The sequence below is a fragment of the Dermacentor andersoni genome, chromosome 4 (genome assembly GCF_023375885.2).
Source record: "Dermacentor andersoni chromosome 4, qqDerAnde1_hic_scaffold, whole genome shotgun sequence".
In the NCBI taxonomy this organism is placed as follows: domain Eukaryota; kingdom Metazoa; phylum Arthropoda; class Arachnida; order Ixodida; family Ixodidae; genus Dermacentor; species Dermacentor andersoni.
In genome coordinates, this window is record NC_092817.1 from 8,758,004 (window position 1) to 8,775,652 (window position 17,649).

The window sequence follows — 17,649 nt, forward strand, 5'->3', positions numbered from 1 at the left end:
TCCACAGTTAAGCGCAATCCTCGTCCGCTCCTTTATTACTTACGGGAAGGAGACAACGAGTGGAGTGATTTCATACTTGGAGCTTGAAATCATGCATGCGGACCTCAAGAGTCTTGACGTCATCGGTGCGTATTCTTAAGATTCACCGCTTGGGGCACTCCCGTTGTATCAAGTTAATATTTGCTTCTTCGACATTACCAGCGTCTGTCAAATTGGGCTACGTGGTACACCGAGTACGACCATTCGTTCCGAGGCCTGTTCAGTGCCGGAAATGTCACAAGATAGGACACGTGAGCGCTGTTTGTAGAAGCAAAGCCACCTGCTCGCGTTGCGGCGGAGAGCATGATACTACCGATTGTGAGGCGTCCTCATTTAAATGTCCCAAATGTAGTGGCTGTCACGAAGCGACTTCGAAGGAATGCCCGATGATGAAACAAAAGGTTCGTATTCTTCGAAAAATGGCAAGAGACCAATCTTCACGTAACGAGGCTGCTCAATCTGTTCGGCAAAGTGACCAATGCTCACGACAGAAGCATCACAAAACCATTTCAGGAGAACTACCTAGCGTGGCACAGGTACCACGGCCACCTCTGCCTGTGCGTGCATCAAGGACGGTAACGGCGTCTACTGATAATTCAAGGTCGACGAGAGCACGCGGCAAACATTCACCACCACGGCTGATACAGACCCGGAATGGCCTTTGCTGCCCACTAGGCCCACGGCCATGCCAGTGCGCCCTAGTGGTCCTCTGCGCCATGAAGCCAAGAATTATAGGGCCAATGAAACCGGTGACACTACAGGCAAGCAAGGAGATGAACACAATGAGAAGGAGAGTGTACAAAAAATGCTGAAGCACCTGGTAGAGTCAATGTGCATGATTCTCGGTGGTCTCGAGAATCCGGCCGCTAAAAGTGCCCTACAAGTGCTCGCCGTGCTGGAGCCGCTTATCGCAGCTCTTTATATGCTATGAAGCTTTTGTTTGGCGCTTGTGCTGTTCACGCAGGGGAGGCCCACACACTAGCTTCGTCCTAGCGTCTTTATTTTTAAGTTCACTTGAATTGGTGACTACAGACTTGATACGAAACCTGATAGTGGCTTCTAGGATGAAATTTGTGAATGTTTATCATCAGAGTGCTGAACTTGCTTTCACCTTTACGCATCCCTCTTGCTATGTCATCATCATCCGTCATCCCACCTTTACGTCCCTGTTCCCCCTCCTCCTGTGCAGAGGAGCAGGATAGAGCGCTTTAGCTCAGGCCGACTTCTCCGCCTTCTTTCAATTAAGTTATCCCTCTCTCTCCAACATCGAGGAGGTCATCGACGTACACTTTTTGGTGCACCGCTTGCTCATTAACGTCGCCGATACTGAGCAAGCTACTGAGGAGCCCGGGGCGAACATTTTCGCTATCAGGAGACCTTGTCAAATTTGTAAATTTCAGTGTGTTGATAGATATCAGAAACTCCACAGGCGTGGGATGGTCACTGCTGCCTGACATTTGCCTCGGAACGCCGAGCAATTGTTCCAGAGTGTCTTGACTCAATCATGAAATCATCAGGTCCCTGAAGACGAGTTTGGATGTCACATACTCGAAGAGGCTGAGTGTTACTGGAGATAGTTACCCGAAGGCCTTCAGCCGTACGTGCTTTCTCGGATTTGCGCTCCTGCTTGTCCAAGTAGAGGAATTCAGGCACTCGCTCTGCATTCTTAGAGTTTGTACATAGTGCAGCTGCTGGAAACGGAGATGTCATGATCGAGATTAGCCCCTGGAACCATTCGATGAAAACATCTGTTGCGGTGACTGAGCCATGCCTTTGCTGAATTTCTTCATGATACATGAAGAGGCCGAGTCGAACCCTGTCAGAAAAAAGACGAAATACGTAGTTCACCCGCATTTCTTCAAAGTGGCCTGGCCTAACAATTGCCTTGTGAACTCTTGGCATTGCTTTGCTGTTGCGCTCCTTTGCTGGTCTCGGGCCCATACAGCTTGGACGTGGTTCATTGATGCTGTTCCTTCCGGTGTCGTGAACTGATGCTTCAGTAGGCTGTTTCTGACGTCCTTGATCAAATGGGAGAAATCGGAAATGAAGATGACGTAGTGAGTCATCGCGGTGCACAGTCTTGCAGATGACTCGTTGCATTTCCCCAGAAATTCCGAAACTGCTCCACATCGATCTGTTTCAGGTGGCGGCGTCTGTAGTGACGAAGTCCACAGGAATGTTTTACCATTATCACTGCTCCAACGATAATTTTTGTAAGGACATTGGCCTTGACGTTCCCCCTTTAGGCAAACGCATCAATAACTTAGTGCAACTTTGCCATCAACGACTGGGAAAGAACGACTAGGGCGTGGTCTGCTAATGAAATATTCGTGGTGCTTGAAGAAAACTGACCCAAATTGACTAGACCGTCCACATTTCCGTAGTGGCCAAGTGATAAGTTCTCCGACAACTTGATTTCATCAATAATTATGCCAACATGACACTGTTTTTCTGGCATTTGGCAGCATTTTTCTCCTAGTGCTGCGAAGACCTTTAGCTAAAGCCATATCCGTTCTTAAATGAACGCAGATAACTTTGCAGACACGCGCGACCAGGGGAGCAACATGACTTTTCGTTTGCGCATATGCTCATACACGCGCTTACTATTCATGCGCATAATCATGCACTCGAGGATCCATTCTGCCTGGTATCTAAAACATTTGGCGCTCTTCCTCTTGGAGGCGTTAAAACACGCCATCACTTGCGACTGCTGTATTGTTGGCAGGTGATTAATCTTTAGCTTAAGGTCATTTTCACTTAGCTTGCTGTTCTTCTTTCTCATTTGCTCTAGTCTTACTCCTTCGGCGAGAACCCATCGCTTCATTTTTCGCAACTTTTGTGCCTCGAGTTTATACATGTAAGCAGTATTTCTTGGAGTCCATCCCTCTCTTGTCCTGTAAGAAATCTGATTTAGGACCAGCTTCCTTGCATAGCGACAGTGCAGACAAGACTCGTTTTCTTGTAGAGCGAGGCTTGCACACTTGGAGCTGAACTTACTGCTCCCATGTATTTTTAAGGCTTTTTACCTTCCCCAAAGCTTCATAGAAATTTTCACTGCCTTTACCTGTTGTTTTCCTTCCTTAACTACCTTTGATGTCTTGGCATGGCAGCAGTTTGTCTACTTCCACAAGGAGGGCGCTGACTTCCTCTGTAGATTTAATTAGCAGTCGTAGCCGCAACATTCCCAGGACAGAAACATTTGCTCGCACATTTGATCAACATGCTTCCAGGAGGATGACTTTAGTGAGGGTGATGCTGTTTTAATTTCTCGCGCAAACGGAAAACGCGGTAGCCGTTGTACCTTCCACTGAATGCCGGGTCCAGCGGCGGTGAGGCAGAACACACGAGCTGACGATCTCTGCAAGCGTAGGTGTAGAAAACTGAAAGTTGTCTGCGCCATTTGTACTGGCTCCATTAATATCTCGTTGCTGTGATCGCTCCGCATTCTCAGAACAGCTTGCTCTCTTAATCACCTTTTGTGATCGTAGTGCCCAATAATTCTTCATTTTCCTTTTTTGGGGCATCACTTTACAGAGGTAGGCGGGAGCACCTGGCAGAATTGGTGGCACTGCATCGTTGGTCAGCCGTGGTCGCTCCCTTGGAATCCGAACAGTCCCTCCATTGACCACATGGGTGAAATCGCGCTGAATGGATTGTTCTTGAAAGGGTCGCTCTCACACCATTGATGTCGGCTGCAGTTGCCTGTCCGCTCGATGAAGGGCCAGTTCCCATTTCCTAAACAGATCAGCATATTTTGGTACCGAAAACAAGACTAATTTAGGGCTTTTTTTTTCATTTAGAACCTGACTTGCAGTTCGGAGCGAAGCAGTAAGTGTTCTTGGTGGTCTTCTTTGGCGGAGCTATACCGCCGCTCATCTCGTCGGTCGCTTTTACTAGCTGGATTGACGCGCACCCATTAGGAAAGCGTGGGACATGTCTACTGACTTTACAAGGACGCCACCCCCCTAACACCATCGTGCAATTAAATTAAATTATGGGGTTTTACGTGCCAAAACCACTTTCTGATTATGAGGCACGCCGTGGTGGAGGACTCCGGAAATTTCGACCACCCAGAGTACTTTAACGTGCACCTAAATCTAAGTACACGGGTGTTTTCGTATTTCGCCCCCATTGAAATGCGGCCGCCGCGGCCGGGATTCAAGCCTGCGACCTTGTGCTCAGCAGTCCAATACCATAGCCACTGAGCAACGACGGCGGGTAACATCGTGTACTACATCCGCATCACTCGAGTTTCAATTTACGAACCTGATTTTTCTGCGTACATCTTTGGAGAGCCGGCATGGTTCGTGGGGCGGATGCAAGTTGACGTCCTCGTGCCTCTGCCGGGAATGCCGACTTCAAGGCGGCTACATCTAGGAAGCGGACCGGCCTCCAGAGCGACACCGACGGCGATGACACCAGCGTCTACTCACTCAGCAGTGAGGACTTCTCCGATGACGCCTTCGAGCTTGTGCGGAGCCGCAAGGCGAAACAAAGACACACTACCAGGGGATCCATGTCTTCGAGCACGGCAATGGTAGGACCAACTCAGAATACCGCAGTCAGTACGATTCTATTTGTACCAGAACTCGCTACCGACAATCTGAGGTGACTCAACAGACAGTCCGTATCGGTGCAACTTGAAGCGGTGGCGCCAAATCAGATAGCAGACGTTAGAGTCAACACATGAAAAAATGTGTTGGCTATCGATGTCACACATGAGACTGCGCTGAGAAATTTGACTAAAGTTACAGAACTAGATGGCGTTAAGCTCCGCTCGTACATCTCCCAGAACAGTGGTTCAACTAGTGGTGTCATCTACGACGTGGACGTCTCCATCTCCAGCGCTGACTTGCCGATTCTAGTGAAGCCTGCCGTCGATGGCGTCGCCATAACACATGTGTATCGCATCGGCACATCCCGCTGTGTGAAAATTATATTCAAGGGCGAGACTCTCCCTTCGCACGTCAAGGTGGGCCACTTTAGACACTCTGTGCGACCATTCATCGCAAGGCCACTGCAATACTGCCATTGTATGAGGCTGGGACACGTGAGTGCCGTGTGCGAGAACACGAGAGTTTGCTCACGCTGCAGCGAGCCCCACGCTACAGACTCTTGTGCAGCCACGGTTCTCAGATGCACCAATTGCCTTGGGTCCCATGATGCTTCCTCGAAGGACTGCCCCAAAATGAAGAAGGAAAAGGCGATCTTGAAGCAGATGGCGAGAGACCATTCGTCTCGTCGGGAAGCTGTTGCGGCCGTTAGAAAGCGACGCTGCCGACGCCGCCGGACTTCAAAGAATGCTGATACCTCTATGAAGAGTACGCCCCATCCGACAACACCTCCTCCTCTGCCCCCTAGGCCTGGGGCAATTCAACCTAAATCTGACGAGGCCATGGCGGAGAACAATACAACTTGGTCCTCACTACTAAAGCAACAGCCAAAGCCAGAACAACAGCGGAAGTCACAACCAAAGCCACAGCTGATGCCGCAGCCGATGCCACAGTCGGTTGTACAGCCGATGCCACAGCGGGAGGCGATACCGCAGCCGATGCCACAACTGGAGGCGATGCCGCAGCTGATGCCACAGCCGGAGCCGGAGCCACGTCAAGTGATACAGCTGCGCACGGCTGTAGAGCGAACAGCGCGGGTTCCTGGCAAATTGTCCGAAGAAGGCCGGCAAGTCGTTATGATGCTCCGGTCTCTGATGAATACCTTTCGAGTGCTCTTAAATAACCTGCACACTCCGTCAGCGCGAAGTGCAATGCAAGTGCTGGATGCTCTCATTTCAGTACTTGCAACTCTTGAGTAAGCATCATGGCTCACCTGCATCATTATATTCGCACTGAAGTCAGAACCGCTGGGGTTTAGCTTAAAGATATACTGCCACGCACTGCAACGTACAGCTGACGCCCACCGGATCCTTGGTCTTCACTGGTAACTTCAACGTGCATCACCACCTATGAACAACCAAGGTTGACGGCAGCCTAACGTATCGACGGAGCACTTGCTTTGACTTGACTGGTTTCCAAGCACTTTGCTGCGTGCACAGACAGTGTTCCCTCTATCTCGCTTTCCCCTTTCTGTTCCCCATTTCCCTTCCCCCAGTGTAGGGTAGCAAACCGGACGCTCGTCTGTTTGACCTCCCTGCGTTTCCTGACTTTGCTATCCATCTCTAAAAGCATCGTGTGTACTCGATGTTATCGATTTGGTCACAAGAAGGATGGCTGCCTGAACGAAGCGGTATGTCCTACATGCGGGAAGACACACCAAGGTAGCAGTGCTGGCGATGAATACAGACTGTGAAGAAGAAGGTCACACGGCGACTGATCCGAAGTGTCCAGCTAAACTGAAGTCCGACGCAAAAATTGCTAAATAACTCCGCTTACGGCCCCGCTCTCGTAGTAAAAGGCACGGCGCGCACCAATCAAGAAGCCGCAGTAGAACTGTGCAGTCCCATGACGTTAAATCGACGCAGCAGTTACTTGAGCGTGAAAACATCTCAACGCAGCCACGTACCATAATGGAAGCAGTGAACGAGTTTGTTTCAAATAACTGCGCACAACCAACAGCGGGAGGAAACGGCTGCAGCCTCAACTTCGCAGCGGTGCTCAAGCGAACTCGACCAAGTGGAGACAAACCGGCGAACTCTTCACCTTATACCACACCGATGCCACCTTCACCGTTGTAGCTGGTCGATGCATCGAAATACAGTGTAGAAGCTCAGATCGCTGAACTCGCGAAAGGCATGCAGCACTGCTCGAACGGTTTCGTGCCAAGCGACAGCAGCAAATCCACAGGAGCTCACTAAAATGCAAGAGACAGCCTCTCCCAGCACACAACAGACAGACCTGGCTCTGCTGGTACAACAATTTTTGCATCCTCTCCTTCAAGTGCAGGAGAAGCACTTCCAGCGACAATATGGCTTGCTCCAACAGCTCTTCGCCTCGCGTCAATAGCCACCCGGCTTCGCGTATAGCCCTCGACAGTCCCACTTCCATACGTGCTACAGTGGAACTGCCGGGGCCTCGGCACCTGTGGGACAGAAATGAACCTCTTGTTTGACGGTGTCGGACGCCCCCTTGCGCTTTTACTTCAAGAGACTAATGGCACAGATCGGACACTACGACAGTTCAATGGTTATTAGTAACCGCAAATGGAGCATCGAAACAGGAAACGATAACGAAGCCCGCAACCCAACGGTATCGCCAGTGCAGCCGACGAATATGTGATGCGAGGACGAGCGGCTGTCTTTGTCCGCACAGACATTCCGCAAACGCAAATTGACACTGCTCAGTACTCGACTGCCGTGCGGGAGGTGGTGGCTGTCCGCTGCAAGATTGCAAAGCGCAATGCAGTGCTGGTATCGGTATACATGCGCCCGGAAGTTAGCTCCCGCACATGCAGTTCGTTCACATGGATTCGCGCTTTACGGAGATGTTACCTAAACGACGACTTCCTGACAGGTGGCTATTTCAACGCCAAAAAGCTGAGAAAAGCACACATTAAATCATTGCGCCTGCAAACCTTTGACAAAGACGATGTGACTTACATTAAGCGCATAAGATAGCGCGTCCTTGTGCGCAGATAATCTTCCTGTCGGCTTTCCAAGCGTCCTGCTTAGCCGCCATCTTGTTTGGACAGGAAAGTAGCCGTTTAGAGCAAAAATACATAATTTGGCAATGCTTCCTCACAGTAATGAAAACCAATCAAAGGAAAGAAAACTAGGGACGACTCTGCGCTGCTCTCATATAGCAAAACATGGCAGTACTAGTGGTATGCAAGCAGTGTGTTGTCTTTATCAAGCCCCGTCCAACTTCAGAACGCTGCTGTGGCACGCCACAATTTTCGAGGCTAACTGGGCGACGTCGACCTCAGAAACGAGCAGCGCACCAACTGAAATACATGGTACTCGGCTAGAGTTATAAGTAGTCAAGTTGCCATCGCTATCAGCTTACGTAAGAGCAACGACATGGAATGGCGGGCGTCGGAATTAAGCAGTCGGTAACGGCGAAAGGTCGAGTGTGTTTTTGGACCTTAAGCATCCTCACCGCACTCTTTAAAAAATTTGCACAGCTTTGGGATTATCTCGTCCCACAGCGATAATCGTAATCTGCCTTGCTTGCGCTTTTCCTTTCTTTAACGCAGCGCTCCCGGTATTCCCAGGTCACGAACCCATGTCCCGAACGGCACGCGCGTTAGGGTCAGAGTTACGTGTACGATTCTCGAGAGGAAAGTAACGAGCGCAGAGTTTTCACAGACGGATCAAATCCCGGCCCCGGTGGCCGCAATTCGATGGGGGCGAAATGCGAAAACACCCGTGTACTTAGATTTAGGTGCACGTTAAAGAACGCCAGGCGGTCCAGATTATTCCGGAGTCCTCCACTACAGCGTGCCTCATAATCAGATCGTGGTGTTGGCACGTAAAACTCCATAATTTAATTAAATTTTTTAGAGTTTTCACAGAACGGGAACGCAAGCAAGGCTGATTGCGATTATTGTTGTCGGACGAGATACGCCCCAAAGGGTGCAAGCTTTTTAAAGAGTGCAGGCCACATAGCAAATTTGTTTACACGCTCGAAGTTGTTACGTGCCCTATAGGTAGCGCTGTACCGCAAGAGCTTTTCAAATTGGTTCATTATTAGCCGAGATAGAAATATTTCAAGTGTCGTTACCCACGATTTCAGGCGGCGAGCTTCACTGCCAACATTGACACTCTCGCCACTTGTCCAGTCAAGCGTACGCAAATTCCCTGCCTTCTCCCATGCCGGAGGACCGGGTGACGCAGGCGTCACGGGCCCCGCCTTCTTCTGTCGCGTTATTTGTTGCGCGGCACACTTTCGGTGACGGGCGCGTTCGTTTCGTTTCGCTCTGTGCGCGACCTTGCGAGCTGTGCACGAGAACTGTGCGAACTCTCTCGGTGCGCGCACCTTTGAATAGGCTGGCCCGGCGACGTTGCAGCGCTGGCACCAGACTAGCGGCACGATAGGTCAGTGCCACATGAACACCGAGGCAGGCGCGAGCGGATGAAAGAGCATGAACACGGCGGGGGAACAGGGAGGCGAAACGCCGGTGCACCCGACTTGCTACGGTACGAAGTAAAACACGCGCAGGCATTCGATTTGAAGATTGTATTATTTCACTAAACCTTAGTTCGTCTATTGATGCAACAGACTAAACAAATAACTCACGCTTTGTATGATTTTCCAAGTCACGTGTCACTATGAGCGACATCATAGCACTGCCATTCACGTATCATGGAGGATGGAAAATCTAAAAAGTCAGCGTTACTCCGCCATCGTGTCAGCTAGGCCACTATTTTCCTCTCTTGTTTGCATTTCTCGCCTTTGACCAAAGGCGCAACCAGGGTTGCCAGATTGGGCTATTAATAGCTAAATCGGGCCACACTTATAAGGGTTGGCGTCGAAAATTCCGAGTTGGCTACGTGGCTATATTAGGGCTATTTTTGTCTCAAGGGCTTCCGAGTCCCGAGGACACGTCGACAGTGAGAAAATTCGTGAACGCCAGTTTATGAAAACCCACCCAAAGCTTATAGCTGCTACACCCGCCGTGGTTGCTCAGTGGCTATGGTGTTGGGCTGCTGAGCACGAGGTCGTGGGATCGAATCCCGGCCACGGCGGCCGCATTTCGATGGGGGCGAAATGCGAAAACAGCCGTGTACTTAGATATAGGTGCACGTTAAAGAACCCCAGGTGGTCGAAATTTCCGGAGCCCTCCACTACGGCGTGCCTCATAATCAGAAAGCTGCTTTGGCACGTAAAACCCCATAATTTAAATTTTAATTGCTGCTATAAAGATATGCCGGCAATTTCGAAGGCTGTGCTTTTATAAAAGGCAATGTCGGCGCTGGGAGGATGGCGTCAAGGCTGCTGTCGTGTTTATACGTAATTCCAGCTCTAAACTCTCTTCGTTTTTTTTCTTTTATTTGTTTCGGCGCCACGTGCTGCCGGTTCACGCGGCGTTTAGCAAGAAAAACGACGGCGCTGTCGAGTGCGCGTTCCATGGCGGCTGATGTACAGCAAACTATTGTGTGGATTTACGCGACAGCTCAAGTATCCGCGCGCATGCCATGGCGAGTCATTATCGCCCGTGATCCTTCAATGTTTATCGAGGGTTCCTCGAAGCCTATTGCTTGGTTTTCCCGCAAATCACCGCGTTATTTATTTACTAAGTAACTTTACGAAAAAACCCGCAAGTGGCTTTAAACGAGAAATACGATGGTTGGAGTTTTAGGTACATTCTCAGCGAAGCGCAGTATCCTACACTGTCCATCAAAATGAAATATTCTGCTCTAGTAGTACCAAGCATCACCAAGCATCAGGAACGCAAAAAACAGTGCCAGAAATCCAATGTTCCCCCTGCTCTCAGAGCTTGCTTTGTCCCTACTTGCGCTGCTTCTTTCAAACACAGCCGCCGAACGCGTGTTCGGCCAGATTTCGTTGAGAAAGAATGATTTGACAAACCGCCTGTCGAATGAGACACTGCAAGCTCTCCTTCACGTTAAGTTTGGTCTGGCAGAGAGTGGAGGCTGCTGCAAAGATTTTCAGCTAGTTGAAGTTTCTGTCACATTTCAACTCTGCAGTTCTATATGGTCCAAGTGGCAGTGGAAATTAATTCAAATGGGGCTACACTGTATATTTATTACATTTACGTAAATCCCCAGTATGAGAAGTATCAACTGGAACTTTACGCAATTTTTTTTTTCGTTCGTTGTTTTAGTCAAGCAGCTACGTATTATGTGAAAGTTACGATTGTTTCATGGTACTTCTTGAACGTTGCATGTTATTACAATGACAGGCTCGGTTAATATATGGAAAACGATGTTCGTCGACAGTGAATACGGCAAGGCGATTGCTCACCAAAGGTCGGTGAGTGATCGCCTTGCCAGCGTCCAATTGGTAACTCGTCGGTTATCATATCGTACTCTTGCGCCAATTTTTTTACTCTTGAACTTTGCGCCTATGCGTAATTGCGATTATGGCTTATTTTTTTTTTTGCACGTACTTTATCATCATTGTAATTCCTCTTTGTTCGTCTTACTAGTCTTGCATTGTACTTTGCTCATGCGTATTTTCTCGCTGTGATGAGAAAAAAAATGCGTTCGATATACATAATAGGTGCTTGCGGTATTGTAACGTCCATATTTTATCGTTCTTGCAGACATCGCAGTGATGGATGGGCAAATACCTCTTCCCAAGTTGTACATGTATATGCGGTGTTCTACTAACTTCCTATTCTGCTGTATAGTGCTTGAAATTTTAGACAAAGAGGTTTACTTTGTACTTAATTTCATGACAGCCGTGCGCGGGTGGGACCCATATAAATCGATCTTGTGTGTTCCCTAGTGGAATTTCAATTCTTATTTTTTTTCCAAGTCGCACTGAAAGTAAGGTACACAGCCCTCCTCGGAAATTTGGCAACACGCACATTCGTGCCTTCATTCACAGAAGCTTACATACGCGTATTCATATTCCACGAATCTTACCAGCGAATCCGCGTTTAAATATTGCGCAGTTGAACTCTCTTCGATACTGATACCACGTGGATTATAGCCAGCGCCGTAATGCAGGTGGCAATTAAGACTATAAATTTTAGTTCGACCTCTTCTCTTATGGGCCAGCAGGTCGTTCTGTTTGTTCCCACTCAAAGGTGAATTTCAGTCCCAACTGCCGCTTCTTCGCACGAGGAAAATGCGAGATTGTTTCAAGTTTTCTCCAGAGTCCACTTTGCTTCCAAGCGGCAGCATTTGCGAACTCAGCGTCGAGCTGCTTTCGAAGAAATTGGAAAAGAAAGAAAGAGAGAGAGAGAGAGAGAGAGAGAGAGAGGGAGAGAAGTAACATGTTTATTTCATGAGTCAAGCTTTGGAAAGGCATCCTTATTTTAGGGCCTTGAGCTAGGGCCGCCTCTTGGGCGCGCGATGGTGAACAGCCGAAGGTGATCCTCGAGGTTGGAGCTGGCAATATTTTTCCCGACTCATAGAAGAATGCCTCGGGTACAGCGAAGCGCGAACTAAAGTTAGCTCAGAATGTGTTTCAGTAAATACGAATAACGTCATGAGTAAATCGGACAAGAAATCTTTCGGCTCACTGTAACAATAAGTGATGTCCAAACCCACGTCTGAGTGTCATGTCGGCTCTCACTAGAATTCTTTACGCAGATCTTGAGGCCAGTGTTGTGCTGGTTGCATGCGGCGGAACAAATTTTGGAGCAGGCAATACGCGGTGAGGTTTCCACACCATCTACACCGTCTGTAAGACACCTGCAGAACATCATCACACGTTTTGGCTACGTTTTCGGCTAGTTTTCGCTCATGAAAAATTTGGGTCTGGCTATTTTTAGGCTACATTTTGAGATCATTTGGCTATATTTTGCTGGGGCCACCTAGCAACCCTGGGAGCGACGACGCCGGGCTGTGCGTAACGCTATGGTGCTCTAGTTCACTATAGTTACGCGCAGCCCGGCGGGGTGTTCTTTATTCTATGGCGGGGTAGCCGTGGTGATCTCACCAACGGTTGAGTCGCTGTGCATTCCGCCGCGACATGACCTCTGCAGTTTGTGAGAACAAACACGTGTGCTGATCGTGGCTTCATCGGAATCGTTCTGCTTTGTGGTACACGTTTTTAGGGCGGTCACTCCCAGCGGAAGTGTGACGAGCCACACACTCTAAAAACAGTTGCACCCTTTGGGGTGTATATTTGCCGCACAACGATAATCGTCATCTGTCTTGTCCGCATTTCCTTTCTCTAAGGCAGCGAGCCCGGTACTTTCCAGTAACGAACGGCATGCGCGTTATCAGCATGACATAGCGTTCCCGACAGGAAAGTAATGAGCGCAGCGTTCTCAAGAAAGGAAATGCGGGCAAGACCGATGACGATTATCGTTGTGTGGCAGATATAGACTCCAAAGGGTGCAAACTTTTCTTATGGTATCTTCGACTGGTCGCCTGTATGCCCCGAAGCAGAGTCGGGTAGATCGGTCATTTCCCGAGCTCAAAGGTAGGGGACAAGCGCGCAAGCCGAACGTGCGACTCGCTCTCGGAGGAGGAAATTGCTGATGCGAAACCACGTGACTACTGCCATCGTCCGATGTTTCGCCTATCCAAAGCTCCCGGCGCTGCCCAAAAAGCCGGCGGACGTGCCGGCGGGACGAACGTTCGTCGAGACGCCAGCATGCAGTGGCCTAAGTTGCCAATGTTACGGTGGGCCGTCGCCAACAGCAGCGACGCGGCGCTGCGATGACGTTTCAATCTCGATGACTGCTCCGACGACAGGGCTCGGAGCGCCTCAGAGCGCTCCAAGATAGAGGAGAGCAATCGAGAAGAACCAGCCGAACGCAGGGCGCGCACCCTCTTTCAACCAGTCGAAGACAACGCCGCTCGCGAGAGCGCTCCAGAGTGCTCAGAAACGACCAGCCAAAGATAGCATTAAAGTGCAGCGCGCCGACGAACAGGCCGGCAGAGGAGGACGTCGTTACGTGTTTGAATACACCGACTGCGGCATGTTCTCACGGCAAGTGAAGCTTCACGGAAACAAAGCTACAGCAAGTGCGTACGCGCGCGGCTAGCGCGTTGACCGGTATACGTGTAGGCACCTATACTAGGTGCCATCAGCCGTTTGATGTGCGCGCAGGCTTACGTTTTTCTGTCGAGCCTTGTTCACCCTTCCACCACATCCGCCAACCTGCGTCCCTCGAGCACACAGATAAGACCACTGTAGTAAGAGGGGTTCGTCCGTTTATTACTCTCAGCAGCCTTCCCGTCCTTCCACGTGGATGTGCGCTGTCAAAAGCAGGAACACTGCACAGATGCCACTGACTTGCAAGGTGTTTATAGTAGATAATCTGAAGCACAGCGGTTCCGGTCTGCGATGACGTGTTAGCATGAATCCACCGAAGACAGGAAAAACATCCGCACGTCGTCCTTCGTCCGGGGCGTGATACGCGGTGCATGGAGTTGCATGCGCTCTCGTTTCACGCTTTTTACTTCTTCCAGTCCTACCTGGCCACAACAATAAGTGAGAGCACGGTCCAGATAACACAGCGGAACAAAACACGGAGACTAACACAATCCTACACACATTGCGCCTTTGCCACGGTACTAAACCCATGGAGCAACACGTGTGAGCGCGTACAAATATAATGAAGCCGCCACGTTGTCACCGGAAAACATGGCCGCTGCAGCAAAAAAAAAAAGAAAGCTTTTTCCTTCCTCCATCACGTAGGCGCACTTCTGCGATTGACGTCGACTCTCCGGCTGAGAGAGGGCGCCCGCGAGGAGAAGGGTGCACGGCGCTTCGTTTGAAATTTCAACTCTTTGCGGCGCGTAGCGGTGTAGTACTTTGCAGACACGATCGTTAGCGCGCATTGTATGCACTGCGTTTGTCACCTCAAAATGACCAGACCTGGTGAGTGGCCTTTTAACAAATACTTAACGGGGCTTCATCACAGAAGGCTGCAAAAAAATGTGGTGCCGCACGGGATTGGCATACTGCCTTCGTCGTTGGTGTCGTTATAACTACTATCTGTTGTATGAGCGCGAATGCATTTTCTGCTGCAGCTACGGTCTGTATGCTTTGGGATACGTTCTGGCGTGACACTTCTTCTGGCGCGGACTACAGGTGGGAAGCGCAGTCCTAACCAAGACGAGAGCAAAGCCCCTATCAGGCACGTACGCAGGATTTTTTTTCGGGGGGGGGGGGGGGGCAACCCAAGGTAACTTTTCTATGCAAATGAGGGGGAGGGTATTTTACTAGTATAAATGTGAATAATGCCCACCATTTGCCATAAAGACGCTTAAAGCCGCAAAAGAGAATAGAAATAACATGTATCCCACAGGTACGCCTGTGAGGTACACCTCTTCTTTACTTGGCAAACAAAGAACTACATCAAATGGACTCGTGCATGAAACATGCGCAGGAAAAACCTTGCCAAGGACAAGTTAACAAGCGAAAGTGCAAAATAAAGATTTCTAGGAGCGTTTTTTGAATTAGATCTGGAAGAATGATAGAGAAATGTATATTTGCGGAACAATCACAGTTCTTTTGGATCCCTCGTTTACTGCTCTACCAAGTAACAAAACCGACTCGAGTTGTTATTTGGCAAGTTGCGTAACGTTGCGTGGTCACCAGTTCCGTACAACCGCGTAGAGCGCAGGACGCTGCGGTTCTATACGTACTGCGCCCACCGCGGAAGGTTAGAACCCCTCCCCCTCCCCCCCTTAGCACAGCAGGAAAGTGGCTACGCCAGGCGGTTCGATTGATAAGCGTCATTCAAGCCACACGGAATTATTCTCCACTTGCAGCGGCATTTTCTCTACTTCCTTTTCAATAAAAGGATGTTGATCCATAAATATTTTCAATAGCAATTTTCGCTTTTCCTCCCTGTACATCGCTAATGTAATCGCCCTTTACATCGCTTAATTTCTCATCTGCTTGCGACTCTTCTTTCCAGCTGCCAATTTTGCACGAGAAGTGCTGCACAATAAGGAAAAAAACGAGACGAGGTAACGGGTGACAGTCACTGCTTATGGGTTGAACGGTTATTGCAGGGTGTGATGATGTACGCTGTTTCGCAATATTTCATTTTCCACCTTATCTAATCCACATCACGGATATATGGTTCCTAGGATCTGCCAGCGTCGCGGCGAGCCGTCACTCGAGAAAATAATGAAGCAAAGGGAAACGTTAAACGCTACTGGCGTTTTCTCCGGCTACAACTCGTTCCACGAGAACACAGACCAGCCGACTATGAACCGAATCCCTTTCCTGGCCCCTGGATCAGTCTAAACAAAGGTTGAACTAACGAAGCAACAGAGATGCGCGGTATTATTGAATATATGGTGACATCAAAATTGTGTTGGGCGTTATCAATTAAATAAAATATGATAATTAAAGCTATAAACTACGCCCTGCCTGCTGCAATAGGTGGTGACCAATAATTCATCTCCATTTAATCGCGAGGGCACGGAATCGATGAGAAAACTGGGCTCCACACTCCACGAGATACCGATAACTACCGCCATCCAAAAGTATGAAAAAATTTACGACCATTCCACTCTGTGAAGATGGAATGGCAGCGAAAGCTGACGACAGTCAAAGCTCTCAAACGAAAAGCAAAGTGTTTGACCTCCGCTGCGGGTCGGCCTGAAGATAGCGCAACGCCGGGCCGACCCGCGGCAAAGGTGAAGCAGGCGTTAAGCACTCCCCATACGTGGGCCGATCCCGAAGATATTGCAATACCGGGCCCAACCGCGGCGGAGGTGAAGCAGGCATTAAGAACTCCCCATACGTAGGCCGATCTCGAAGATATTACAATACCGGGCCCACCCGCGGTGGAGGTGAAGCAGGCATTGAGAACTCCCCATACGTGGGCCGATCCCGAAAATATTGCAATACCGGGCCCACCCGCGGCGGAGGTGAAGCAGGCATTAAGAACTCCCCATACGTAGGCCGATCTCGAAGATATTACAATACCGGGCCCACCCGCGATGGAGGTGAAGCAGGCATTAAGAACTCCCCGTACGTAGGCCGATCTCGAAGATATTACAATACCGGGCCCACCCTTGGCGGAGGTGAAGCAGGCATTGAGAACTCCCCAGACGTAGGCCGATCTCGAAGATATTGCAATACCGGGCCCACCCGCGGTGGAGGTGAAGCAGCCATTAAGAACTCCCCGTACGTAGGCCGATCCCGAAGATATTACAATACCGGGCCCACCCGCGGTGGAGGTGAAGCAGGCATTGAGAACTCCCCAGACGTAGGCCGATCTCGAAGATATTGCAATACCGGGCCCACCCGCGGTGGAGGTGAAGCAGCCATTAAGAACTCCCCGTACGTAGGCCGATCCCGAAGATATTGCAATACCGGGCCCACCCGCGGCGGAGGTGAAGCAGGCATTAAGAACTCCCCATACGTAGGCCGATCTCGAAGATATTACAATACCGGGCCCACCCGCGGTGGAGGTGAAGCAGGCATTGAGAACTCCCTAGACGTAGGTCGATCTCGAAGATATTGCAATACCAGGCCCACCCGCGGTGGAGGTGAAGCAGGTATTAAGAACTCCCCAGACGTAGGTCAATCCCGAAAATTCTGAAGCGCGCGTTATGGGTTCCCGACTCCACAGGGGTATGTGCCATTGATCTTGGACCCTTTTTGCACTATCACCAGGATCGGCCCACATGATGATTTTTTTCTGTCAACGGAGGCCGAAAAATCATACAGTCATACACTGCTTTCGCTGTAAAAGGCAGCAAAATGTTGACCGCCGAGTAGATTGATTTGTCGACGCTTAAGGAATGTGTGGGAGGAGTGGTGCTTTTGGCGGATAAAGGGGGGGGGGGGGGGGGTATGCCGCTTAATTTCGGAGGGGGGGGGGGGCCGGGCCCCCCCGGGCATCCCCCTGGGTACGTGCCTGGCCCCTATATCTCTGAAACTTTGGCTGCCTAAGAAAGAAAAAAAGAAAAGAAGAACCAGAAAATAATAAACAATTTTATAAAGATAGAAAATTTGGCGGAAACTGTACACATGCCCGCACGTTTATGTGTCCAATGGTGCAAATTATGGATGACTCCTCGGTGTTCTAAGATGTCGAAAT